This window comes from Felis catus, chromosome B1, assembly GCF_018350175.1.
Source record: "Felis catus isolate Fca126 chromosome B1, F.catus_Fca126_mat1.0, whole genome shotgun sequence".
Lineage (NCBI taxonomy): Eukaryota > Metazoa > Chordata > Mammalia > Carnivora > Felidae > Felis > Felis catus.
In genome coordinates this window covers 120,959,858-120,972,620 of record NC_058371.1, presented here as the reverse complement: position 1 = coordinate 120,972,620, position 12,763 = coordinate 120,959,858, and positions in this window count along the sequence as shown.

The following is a 12,763-nucleotide window of genomic DNA, read 5'->3' as shown; positions in this document are numbered from 1 at the left end:
GACAATTCCAGTAGCAAATAATCCTCAGGTTTTTGTTTAAATAATAAAAACTCAGCAGAGAGATAAGCTGAAGAATTTAATATATATTTTTTAAATAACATGTCAAAATACCAGTAAGGTCATATTTAAAGTCAGGCTCTTGATGCACTGTAAGAAAGGAATTGTTATTATTATTATTATTTTTAGGAAGGTGATTGCCAGTGTCAGTCCAGCTGCAGTTAAGCAGAATGCTGTGTCCTGAGTGTTGCCTTTGAGTTTCTCATGAGATGTTGCACTGATAACAAACTGCGTTTCTCTGCTCCCTTCCTCTGGAAGGATCGTCCCTGATCTGGATAACATTTTTTGAGTTCTGTGCTAAGATTCTGGTCCTCACTACCCCCGCCCACAGAAGATGAAGAAAATCTGGGTCTTTGTGCATTAGCCATGAGAGCTGTTTGAGCTGGGTAAGCATACACCTCTTCCATTTGATATGCTCCCTGCTGGATGAAATGATGGAATCTACTTGCTGCCCTGGTGGAAGGAAGGAAGCCTAGATCCTGGAATTAACTTCTAGGTTCTATACTGAGGTGGGAACAACCCCAGGAAACTTTTCCTGATGGTACTACAAGTCCATTTGAGCACAGAGACTGCATCGTGAGAAATATAGTTGACAGGCATCTGTTTACTGCCTTATTCCACCAATTGCCTTTCTCATCTCAGCAAATTCACTGCACTTTCCTCATAAGGATTCAGCCTTCGTGTATTCCGTAATTCAACCCAACCTGTAATACGATAGTTCCCTGAATCTCTCTTTAGCTCTTGCTCTTGACATACACAGACACACCCACATACACCACCCCAAACAAACATGCATTTTAGGGGCACACAAAATCAGGCTGGTTGCCTACCCAATAGTTGGCCATTTTCCCCTCCTTTCTTTTTCACTGGAACAGTCGGCCTCCCACAAAAGAACCTAAAATAAAAGTTAACAGCATTCCTAGCTTTCTTGCTGCCAGAGGTGCTGATGTGACACAATTCTAGGGTGGCCATGTGACAGAATCCTAGAGTGGAAACGTGACATGGTTGTGGGGTACACTGTGACAGTCCTGCAGTAACAATGTGATGATGTGTCACATTTCTAGAGTGGCCACATGGCAAAGTTCTTGGGTAGCAAAGTGACACATTTCTGGTATAGGCATATGACACTATTCTGGGTTGGTCATGTGGCATGGTACTTGGGTACCAATGTGACACAGGTCTCAGTTGGCTATGGGACACAGTCCTGGGGTGGCAACATAACATGGTTCTGGAGTGGCCATAGAAACATTCCTGGGATGGCCATGTGCCAGGTATGGGATGGCTATATCACACAGGAGATGACCATGTGAAACAATTCTGGTCAACGAAGCCTGAAGGACGTCTGAGAGAGAACTTCCAGGCAAGAGTCTCCCATGTAAAGAGGGATATGGAAAAAGACCTTTCTGACCACTGGAACCTCCCTTTTCCTTCTCACTTTGGAACACATTTACATGAAGTTAAGCAAATTCAACCTTTAATATATTCTTCGTACTTCATACTTTGTTTTTTTCATAATAAAAGTTTTCTTCAAGTCATATAAAGACTGCAAACTCCCTCCCATTTTCCCAAATATTTTGTGCAGATACTGCAATTGTGTGTGTGTGCGTGCGTGTGTGTGTGTGTGTGTGTGTGTGTGATATGATATGAACGAGGTTAGGAAGCACACAGAGAAAGCATTTACCAATCAAGTGTTAGTAATGTCAATATCTGTCTTTCCCTGTTTTCCAGATGCATCAACACAAAACGAGACTTTCACGAAAGGTGAATTTAAGTAGAATCCTGCTTCACTCCAAACCTCTCCATTTCAAACCTTAGAACCACGAGTGTAGCCTAAGGAAAGGAAATAGAGTAAGTAGGGGTAAAGTTTGAACTGAATAGGAGATCGCAAGTTAAAAAGAATGTGTTTGGCTCCGAATTAGTGAAATTAGACTTTTAAGATTAATGAGATTTTTCTTGAGTCAAACTGACTGACCAATTAGGAAACGGGGTACCTAGGAGAAAACGAACTACCATTGAATATGGAAAGTACTAATTATTGGGTCAAACAAGTGCTTTTTGTGTTTATGCCCTCAACAAATTGAGACTACAGTAAACCAGTCGAATAGATTTAACGTACTTCACAAATTTCATTCAAATTTATTTTGGGTAGTCACAATAGATGCATTCTTTCAAACATTTTATTTTTTTTGATGTGTATTTATTTTGGAGAGAGAAATAGAGTGTGAGCAGGGGAGAGGCAGAAAGAAAGGGAGGCACACAGAACTCAAAGTGGGCTCCAGGCTTCACGCTGTCAGAACAGAACCCAATGTGGGGCTCAAACTCACAAAGTGTAAGATCATGACCTGAGGTGAAGTCAGATGCTTCACCAACTGAACCACCCAGGCGCCCCTTTCAAACATTTTAAAGAACTTGAATCAAAACAAGCAGCCTATGACTATATGGGTTTAATGCCATCTTTCTCCGCCCCCACCCCCCACAAAGTTATGTACAAAATAACAGATCCAGGTTTGCTCCTAACTTTTATGCAGGAATACAAAACAAATTTTGCTTCCCATTTTGGTTTTAGGACCCAATAATTTTGTACACAACTAAGATGAATGTTGCACAAAGGGGCAGCAGATAAATTTCCACATATTGAGGAGTTGGGGGGGGACATAAAATGTATTATTCATGAAACATTCTTGAAAATTATTTTAAAAACTACTTCAATAGACCAAGCCATACATTAATATTTAAAACTCCAGGATGACGAATGCATAAAGATTGCTGATGAGTGAAAATGCCATTGAATACAAGTTAAATTCTAAACAATTATAATGAATTTGAATATTTTGAATTGAAGGAAATATTTATTAAAAATTGTTTCGCACTCACCATTGTTTTCTTTTTTAATTTAATTTATTTTTTTAATTTACATCCAAGTTAGTATATAGTGCAAGAATGATTTCAGGAGTAGATTCCTTAATGCCCCTTACCCATTTAGCCCATCTCCCCTCCCACAACCCCTCCAGGAACCCTCTGATCTCCATATTTATGAGTCTTTTATGTTGCACTAACATTTTTTCGAGTTTATTTACTTATTTTTTGAAAGAGAGAAAGCATGCATGGAGGTGGAGTGGAGAGAGAGGGAGAGTGAGAGAGAATCCCAAGCAGGCTCGGCACCATCAGCTCAAAGCCTGATGTGGGGCTCGAACCTATGAACCATGAAATGGTTCACCTGGTTGGCTCAGGTTGACCTGAGCCAAAATCAAGAGCAGGGCACTTAATAACTGAGCCACCCAGGTATCCCTAGCATTCACCTTTTGATGGTCACTTGGGGTGTTTCTGCTTTTTGGCTATTATAAATAGCTGCCACAAACATTTTTTGTACATTCTGTGAACATATGTTTTCACCATCCTTTGTATTTTTATATAAATATCATAATTCAGCTTGTTACCAAACAAAACCTGCTGGGAATTTGATTGGTACCACATTGAATCTGTACATCCAATGGGGAAAATGGTCATCTTAGCAAAGCTGAGACTTAAGATCCATGAATAGATATAACTTTTCAGTAACTTAGTTTTTTAATATCTCTCTGCAGTGTTTTGGAGTTGTTCTGTAGACATATATCTTCTGTCAAATTTACACCTGAAATTCTCATGTTTTAAGTCCTGTTATAGACGGTACTTTTTAAAATTTTAACTTGTGATTTTTTGTTGGTAGGATGTAGAAACGCAATTGAATTTGCATATTGATCTTGTTTCCTGCAATCCTACCAAACTCATGTATTAGGACTTACTCATTCTAGCAGAGCTTTTGGTCAATTACACCAGATATTCTGCACAGATAGTCATGTTATCTGCAAATAAAGATATTTTTTAATTCTACCTTTCCAACCTAGATGCTTTTTTTTTTCTTATTCTTGCCTTATAGTGTTTGACAGAGTCTCCAATATTATTCTTGCCTTATAGCATTTGACAGAATCTCCAATACGATGGTGAATAATAGTGGTGACAGCAGACATATTCAGTTTTCCAATTGCGTAAAATTGGTATCATGGGAATTATAAGAAATCTCTGTGTTGTCTACCTCACAGATTTCCTGACCAAAGAGAGGAAATGCATCCTTCTCTCCTCCCTTGCACTCGGTGCTCAACTTTGCCATTTCTTCCCTGTCCTTTTTGCCAGGTTCCGGTAATATTAGCCCAATTTAGGGACTTGGCCCTTACAGACAAGTGTTAAGGCAGGGACCGATGTATGCACTCTCAAAGTTTTATTGAGTGTCTGCTGAATATATAAAATGAATCCCTCATTATGCCTTATTGGTCAATGGCTAGCCTCCAAGAGCTTGTCTCTTATTCTTAGCCAAAGGCTTCAATAGCCAGTTTCCAGAGAATAGGAAAGGTGCTATTTGAAACTTTATATTACTTGTTACATCAGCATGCATTGATTTTCTTTCCCTTACTACAGGATATTTTGTGTTATCCCATTACCACAAGAAGTAGAACCAATGTTCTATTCCAATCATTTTTTTCTCTTTTCAGGAGTAAATAAATTACCTAAACTAAAGCTCTAACCTCTCTCATTCATTCATTCATTCATTCATCCTTTCAAGCATCCCATCAACAAATATTTACTAAGTAGTACCAGGAACCATTCCAGGCATAGAAGATATAGTGGTAAGAAAAATAGACATCATCTATTTTATTGCCTTAAAAACAAAAAAAAATTACAGTTACAGTAAGATATGATATCCTAGGATGGATAGTGGGCACCCCGGAACAATCAGTTAAGGTCAGTGAGTCAAAGAGAACATTAGCATTAGGTATTAGTCAGGTGAAGAGATAAGGAAAGTTTGAGAGAGAGGAAGTAGAATGCCAAAAGGCCTTGGAGGTTAAAAAAAAACGAGTGTAACATGTTTGAAGAATTACAGAAATTTATGTTGGGTCTACTGGTGAAGACAAGAGCAGAGCAATGGCTAGGTCACACAGGGTCAGCTCAGGTAAGTTACACACTATAGATACAATGTTAAAGACAACAAAGCTTCTAAGCATGGAAATGATACAATTAGGTTTTAGGGGTTTAACAATACAATTTGGCTGTAGTATGGAGATTAGGCTGGAGGACAGATTTGCATCAGGAAATCTATTAGGAGATGTTTGCGGTGACCCAGGCTTGAGTGGATAAAAGGTCAGATTAGTTAGGTTCATGGCGGTGGAAAAACCTGAGACATGATTAGCAGGCGGTTTCAAAAGAATTTAGATTGCTAACTTCAATGTTGAAGCCTGGGGCAGGATGTTGGATGATTATGGAGATGTTAAAGATAACTTGGCTTCTGTTCCTAGCCAAATTTAGATATGCAGTACAGAGGGAAAACTGATGAATTGAGAATTTAGAGATTGAATGTGAGAGCTGAAAGCAAATAAGTAGCCAGTGACCAATTGCCTATAGGGCTTTGAAACTCAAGAGATGTCAAAGCTAAAGTGCATATTTGAAAATCATTATATTTAATTTAAAATTTTCATCTGACATTAGTTTTCTCTCTTTAATTTTTTTTACGCATTTTAAATAATCTTTTAAAATGTGAGTTCCGGGGCTCCTGGGTGGCTCAGTCGGTTAGGTGTCCTCCTTCAGCTCAGGTCATCATCTCACGGCTCATGGATTCGAGCCTCACATCAGGCTTTGTGCTGACAGCTCAGAGCCTGGAGCCTGCTTCGGATTCTGTGTCTTCCTCTCTCTCTGCCCCTCCCCTGCTCGTGCTCTTTCTCTCTGTCTCTCAAAAATGAATACTGAAAAAAATAATAAATGTGAGTTCCATGTTCCTCAAAAAGTTAAAAATGGAACTACCTTACAATCTAGCAATTGTACTTACTAGGTATTTCCCCCCAAATACAAAAATACTAATACAAAGGGATACATGCACCTCAATGTTTATAGCAGCACTATCAACAATAGCCAAATTATGGAAAGAGCCCCAAAATCCATCAACTGATGAGTGGATAAAGATGTGGTATGTATATACAATGGAATATTACTCAGTCATAAAAAAGAATGAAATCTTGCCATTTGCAATGGCATGGATAAAGCTAGTGAAATAACCAGGGCTAAGTGAAATAACTCAGAGAGGCAAATACCTTATGATTTCACTCTTATCTGGAATTTAAGAAATAACACGAACGAGCAAAAGGCAAAAAGAAAGAGAGGCAAACCAAGAAACAGACTCTTAACTATGGAGAAAGAACTGATGGTTACCAGAGAGAGGGTGGGTGGAAGGGATGAGTTAAATACATGATGGCGATTAAGGAGGGCCCTTGTGATATGCACTGGGTCTTGTATGTAAGTGATGAATCACTAAATTCTGGTGATTTATTGACCTGAAACTAAGAGTACACTGTATGTTCGCTAACTGGAATTCAAATAAAAACTAAATAAATAAATTTGAGTTCTACATCACTGACTTGGGTTTCAGGTACAGAATTTTGATTAGATGTGCAATCCATTTTCACCAAATTTGCCTTTCATTTCATCCATATCCTCTTATTTGTTGCACACGTAGTCACACAGCCTACATTGCATGGCTTTGATTATATTGAGACTGTCAAACAGTTTCCAAATTCACTTCGGTTTTCTGTAGTAAAACATTTCAGAACAACACTCATTCATTTCCCATTTCCCATCCCATTCCCAGGATGTTTTCATTCAGTGTAACATAATCTTTTTTTCAGGAGCCCTGAGTTAATTTGTCCTCTCACTCATTCTCAGCCAAAAAGATTCTCATTTTTGGTCCTCACAGAAGCTGATCCTGGGAAAAATAATCTCAGGTATGTAGGGGGGGGGGGGGGGGGAGGGGCGGGGCATGTAAGAAACACCAACAGAAAAAAAGGAACAGATCTAGGAAAGGGAAGTCATTAATAAAGGGTGAATCGCCAAACCAGTCACATCTGTGAGTAAATCCATGGGAAAACTCTGAGAACCAGTCCACAACTCACACCTGAGAATTATTCCACCTGTGGGGCTAGGGAGCTCTGAATGACCTTAAGTGGCCTGATGTCATACTTCTGGGTAGACCTGCATTCGACAGCTTAGGTGAAAGCTGCCAGGTAAAGAAATGGACATATTGACTGTTGGAGACCTGTCAAAGGCTGCTGAAGTGTTAAGTCCTAGGCAACGTGGCATACAGGGTCTGCTACAACAACTCAATTTTTTTCCCAACATGCAAGGAGTATGGGTGTCTCCTTATTCTCTTCTTATTCTGTTTTGCCCCCCAACTGGATGTACTGAAGAACAATTCTGATGATAACCAATGGAAGCTGGCATCAGACTCCACAGTTAAAGGCTCTATATGTCATAGACTTAATTTATGTCCCCTCAAAATTCATGCGTTGAAGCCCTAACCTCCAGTGAGGCTGTATTTGCAGAGAGGGTCTCTAAGGAAGTAATTAAGTTTAAAGGAGGTCATAAGAGTGGGGCCCTGATCCAATAGGATTAGTGTCCTTATAAGAAGAGGCACCAGAGATCCCATACATACTTTCTCTCCTTCCCCCTCTCTTTCTCTTCCTTTCTTTCTCCCTCTCTCTCCTCTCTATCTCTCTTCCTCCCTCTTTCTCTCTCTCTCTCTCCCCCATCTTCCCTCTCTCCCTCCCTGTAAACACATAAAAGGAGATGATGTGAACCCACAAAAATATGACATCCTTCTACAAGTCAAGCCAGGAGGCCTCAGAATGAAAGCTACTTGTCAACACCTTGAGCTTAGACTTTTTGGCCTCCAGAACTATGAGAAATAAAGTTCTGTTGTTTAAACCAGGCAGACGGTGGTATTTTTTTAATGGCAACACAAGCAGACTAACATATTTCCCTAAGACTGCCCTGACTTCAGATGCCAGTCATGTTTCAGGAATCCCTTGGCCACCTGCACTTCTAACTGGCTACAAATTCAAGGGTTTCTACAACACGCCCCACCCCCACCCAGGTTCAGTAATTCACTGACATGACTTACAGAGCTCAGTCAAGTGCTGTAATTATGATTGCAGTTTTAATATAAAAGATACACACAGGACAACATCTGGGAGGAAGGGCAGACTTTTCACACACTTTCCTGTGGGGTGAGGGTATGTAACCCTCCAGGCACACAAATGTGTTCTCTGCTGAGCTTCAGTGTCTGCAGTGTTTTTGTTGTTGTTGCTGTTGTTTTTTGTTTGTTTGTTTACATTTATTTATTTTTGAGAGACAGAGAGAGACAGAGCACAAGTGGGGGAAGGGCAGAGAGAGAGGAAGACACAGAATCCGAAGCAGCTCGAGGCTCTGAGCTGTTAGCACAGAGCCCGTCGTGGGGCCTGAACCCAGAAATCATGAGATCATGACCTGAGCTGAAGTCCGACGCTTAACCAACTGAGCCACCCAGGTGCCCCAGGTGCAGTGTTTTTTTTATCAGTGTTTCATTATGTAGGTATGACTGATGGACTCATTGGCCATGTGATTGAACTCAATTCGCATCCCTGCTCCCTTCTCTGGAGGTTGAGAAGTTGGCTGATACCATGTAGCTCAAAGGTCCAACACTCTCATCACATGGTTTGTCTTCCTGGCCCCCATCACGAGTCACTCATTAGCAAAAAATACGAAGGCCCACTATAAATAAAAAAGAGCTCCTATATTCAAGAAATTACAAGGATTTAGTATCCCTTTTAGAAGCCAGAAACAGAGACCGGGCAAATTCTTTATTATACCACCTCTCTATGTGGAGACAATTGAAACTTTTTTAAAAATTTTTTATTTAATTATTTTTTTAAAATTTACATCCAAATTAGTTAGCATATAGTGCAACAATGATTTCAGGAGTAGATTCCTTAATTCTCCTTACCCATTTAGCCCATCCCCCCTCCCACAATCCCTCCAGTAACCCTCTGTTTGCTCTCCATATTTAAAAGTCTCTTATATTTTGCCCCCCCCCCGTTTTTATATTATTTTTGCTTCCTTTCCCTTATGTTCATCTGTTTTGTATCTTAAAGTCCTCATCTCAGTGAAGTCATATGATATTTGTCTTTCTCTGGAGACTGTCAAATCTTTTTTGATTAGATCTGGAGGGAGAGTTGTTACGTATTACCAATAATTTCTCATTTCTAGTAAGCTTTCATTATGTGTATTTTTCATACGAAGAATCTTTGTTTCCTCTACCTGATCTTCTAAAAAAATGGAATACATTAAAACTGTGTTCTTTTCTGTAAAAGACACTGTCAAGAGAATGAAAAGAAAAAGTGAAGACTGGGAGAAAATATTTGCAAGAGACACATCTGATAAAGGACTTGTATCTAAAATATAGAAAGAATTCTTAAATCTCAACAATAAAAAAAACAACTCAATTAACAAATGGGCCAAATACCTAAATGGATACACCACCAAAGAAGATATGCAGGTGGCAAATAAGCATATGAAAAGATGCTCCACATAGTGTGTCACCAGGAAAATACAAATTAAAATGAGATACCGGTACATACCTATTAGAATGGCCAAAATCCAAAATAATGACAACAAATTTTGGTGAGGATGTGGAAAAAAAAAAAAAAACCAAAAAAAAAAAAACCTCCCATCCTTTTACTGTTGGGAATGCAGAATGCTACAGCCATTTAAAAAAATTTTTTTAACGTTTATTTATTTTTGAAACAGAGAGAGACAGAGCATGAACGGGGGAGGGTCAGTGAGAGGGAGACACAGAATCTGAAACAGGCTCCGGGCTCTGAGCTGTCAGCACAGAGCCCGACGCGGGGCTCGAACTCACGGACCGCGAGATCATGACCTGAGCCGAAGTCGGCCGCTTAACCGACTGAGCCACCCAGGCGCCCCGCTACAGCCATTTTAAAAGGCAGTTTGGCGGTTTCTTACAAAACTAAACACTCTTACCACGTGATCCAGCATTCCTGCTCCTTAGTATTTACCCGAAGAAGTTAAAAACTTATGACCACACAAAACCTGCACACAGACGTTTATACCAGCTTCATTCATAGTTGCCCAAACTTGAAAGCAACCAAGTTCTCTAATAGGTGAGTGGATAAATAAATTGTAGTACACCCAGACAATGGAATATTATTAACACAAAAAAGAAATGGGGTATCGAATTGTGTAAGTACATGGGAGAAGCTGACACGCATGTTACAGAGTGAAAGAAGCTACTCTGAAAAGGCTTATGGTATGATTCTGACTATATGACGTTCTGGAAAACGCAAAACTATGGAGACTGAAAAAAATCAGTGATTACCAGCGGTTAGAAGAGAAGGAGGGGTGAAGAGGTGAAGCACAAAGAATTTTTAGGGCAGTGAAAATACCTTGTATGAAACTACAGTGGTGGATACATGTCATACATTTGTCCAAACTCAGAATGTACAACATCAAGAGTGAACCCCAGCCCAAACTATACACTTTAGGTGACAATAATGTAACAATGTAGGCTCATCCGTTTTAACAAATGTGCCACTTTGTTGGGGGTGTTGGTAAGGAGGGAACTAGGCAAGTGGGGGCAAGAAGTGTATGGGAAATCTCTGTATCTTTCGCACAATTTTGCTGTGAACCCAAAACTACTTTTGAAAATAAAGCCTATAAAGAAAAAAACAATCTATATTCCCAGAATATCTTACTTTCTTCTAGGACTCTTGTTTCTGAAAGTTACAAAATCCAAATGAATGAGGTGCCTGGGTGGCTCCGTCTTTTGAGAGTCTGACTCTTGACTTTGACTCCGGTCATGGTCTCATGGTTCATGAGTTCAGCACAAAGCTTGCTCGGAATTCTTGCTCTTCCTCTCTCTCTGCTTCTCCCCCACTCACTCTCTCTGTCTCTAAAAAATAAATAAACATTTAAAAAAATAATAAAATGAAATCCAAATGAATACAGAAATATTAAGGAGGAAGAGCACCTTTTCAGGAGAAGGCAGACCTCCTTGTTTTTATGTGGACACAGACCCAGGTCACTGAATGAAAGGTCAGCCACCAGAGAAGTGCAATGCATCCTACTATTTTTCCTTCAGTAAAGGGGAATCTTTTATTTCGTGATTTTTCTTCATCCTGATGAATTCCCTTTATTTTTCATAGAGATTTTCTCCAGGATTCTGGCAACAGGCTGTGAGGCAGTTTTAATTTTCAGGACTGGTGTTGTGCAACTTTATTAAGAAGTTAGGAGAAGCTGAGTAAGTAGACGGGGACAAAGCACCGTTTCAAAATACAGCTCCAGCTACTACCTTTGAAAGTGCTTCTCTAAGAACTTTCACAACGTCTGACCCTTTATCATTCTAGCTTCTTGTATCTCTTAATTCTTAACAAGTTCTACTTCCCTTTCACTGAAAAGTAGATGTGGCACAGTTGGCTGATAGAGCTTTATCACATGGACACTCTTCTCATGTACCATTTTGCTGTGAACTCAGATAAACCAAATCTATATACAAGTGAGGTGTGGACTTCCTTCCCACAAGGCATCGGGCTTGTCATTCCCATGTATTTTCTCTGCTTGTCTTTGTTTTCTTTCACAGGGAATTAAAATTTAAGACTATATCTATACATCAGCATCTGACCTCATGTATAAAATATAACCACATACAACCTAACACTCTTCTTCCAAAATCTAATTCTTCTCCATAGGTATCCTTGGAATTGTCTGACAGCTGGTGCCATATTCTGTTCAGATTAACCCTCTGTAATGTCACCAGTTTTGTATCCTAGGAGGATGAATTTTCAGCTAAGCGTTAAATATTTTATCAGGTTATGTAAAACATAATCCATTGGGTTTGAAAGTGAACCATTATTTCAAACTATCACCATGAACTGTCTGTACCTTATTTTCAGGAGACCATCAAGAGAAAATATTATGCACAAAAATGATTGAAACAACATATGTTTTATTCACTGTTATGATCTTCTCAGAGACAACTGAAAGGGTAATCATTTTTGTCAGGTGAGGATACAGGGTTCTGTTCTAAATGGGTTAAGTATGTGTGGTGGCAGAACACAGAGGAAGGTCAGAATGCGAAAATGTGAATAGAAGATGGTTTAGCTATGAGCTGTACAGCCTCATTTCACAAAAATAACAAATAAGTCTACACAGAAACTTTCTCTGACAAGTGATGATCAGGTCAAGCAAGTGTGAGTCTTTGAGTTAGTTCCCTGGGCTGCCAGACATTAGAAACTCTCTGCTTTCAGCTTCTCAATCCATAATAATACTCATCCCAGAAAAATAGGTTCCATGAAGGTAGGTACATGCCATTCTTATTCTGTTTTACAACTAGTGTTTAGCATGGTATCCAAGTAAGGGCACTTACTTGGCCCTTAAACAATAGCCACTGAATCTTCCACTCATTCATTTAACAAACGTTGACTCTGCTATAGGCATGGAGAGAGCCAGGGGAGTTACTAACCATAAGGGCTATCACCAATTCAGTCAGCAGGGTAAAGGAGGAAACATAAATATAAGCAGTTAGAATAATCTTCCATAATGGAGATAGGTCTTGACTGCCATAGGAGCACTAAGGAATGAACCATTAATTCCGCTAAAAAAATTGGAAAACATACCCAAAGAAGATCAGAACTTGATCCTAAAGAATAACAGACATTTACTAGTTAGGAAAGAATGAGAAAGATATAACAGACTAAGGCAACAGCACACTCAATGACCATAGTGATGAGCTTCTCATGTTCATGCACCACCAGAAGTTCCTTGTGCAGCATACTATATGGGCAAAGAAAAACAG